The sequence below is a fragment of the Brassica oleracea genome, chromosome C1, assembly GCF_000695525.1.
Source record: "Brassica oleracea var. oleracea cultivar TO1000 chromosome C1, BOL, whole genome shotgun sequence".
Classification (NCBI taxonomy): Eukaryota; Viridiplantae; Streptophyta; class Magnoliopsida; order Brassicales; family Brassicaceae; genus Brassica; species Brassica oleracea.
In genome coordinates, this window is record NC_027748.1 from 41,410,633 (window position 1) to 41,411,388 (window position 756).

Here is a 756-nt window from a genome sequence, read left to right on the forward strand (position 1 = left end):
TAATAAGTCCTAAAGACTATACCTGCATTCTCTACTGACCTAGACTATGCATAGATCAGTATGATAGAGGCTAAAAGCCTGCGAAAATATACACCTTATGGCACGACCGGATTGGTCATCCTGGTCCAAACATAATGCAAACATTGATATTCAAAAGGCACACATTAAAAGATAAGAAAAGTTATCCCAAAGAATCTCACGAGTGTAGCATGTACACAAGGAAAACTCATTAGACCATCACCAGTAAAACGGCTACGATTATGGTATGTTCATGGGGGTAAGTGTGGACAATTCTGTGATACATGTCCATACCATGAACGGCTTGGCCGAAATCTTTTAAAACGCAAATAGCTGATTGAAAAACCATAACTTATGAGGTCAAAACTCTCATTCACAGCTTGGGCTACACGAAATTTACATGCACCTAAGTTAATACGCATCAGGCCATTCCATTTAGTGAGCATAGATATCCCCTATCACAGTTATTAACGGGTCAAGAGCCAGACATACCCCATCATAAGACATTTGGATGTGTTGTCTATGTACTAATTGTTCCACCGCATAGAACTAAGATGGGACCTCAAAAGGAGGATGGGGATATATGTTGGATATGATTTCCCACAATAATAAAGTACATTGAGCCAACTATGGGTGATTATATTTAAGGCCAGGTACACGGATCATTTTAAGACCAAGAGGAGAAAAAAAAAATAATAAAGCTGGTAAAAGAATGGGAAAAGAAATAGAATGAAATCA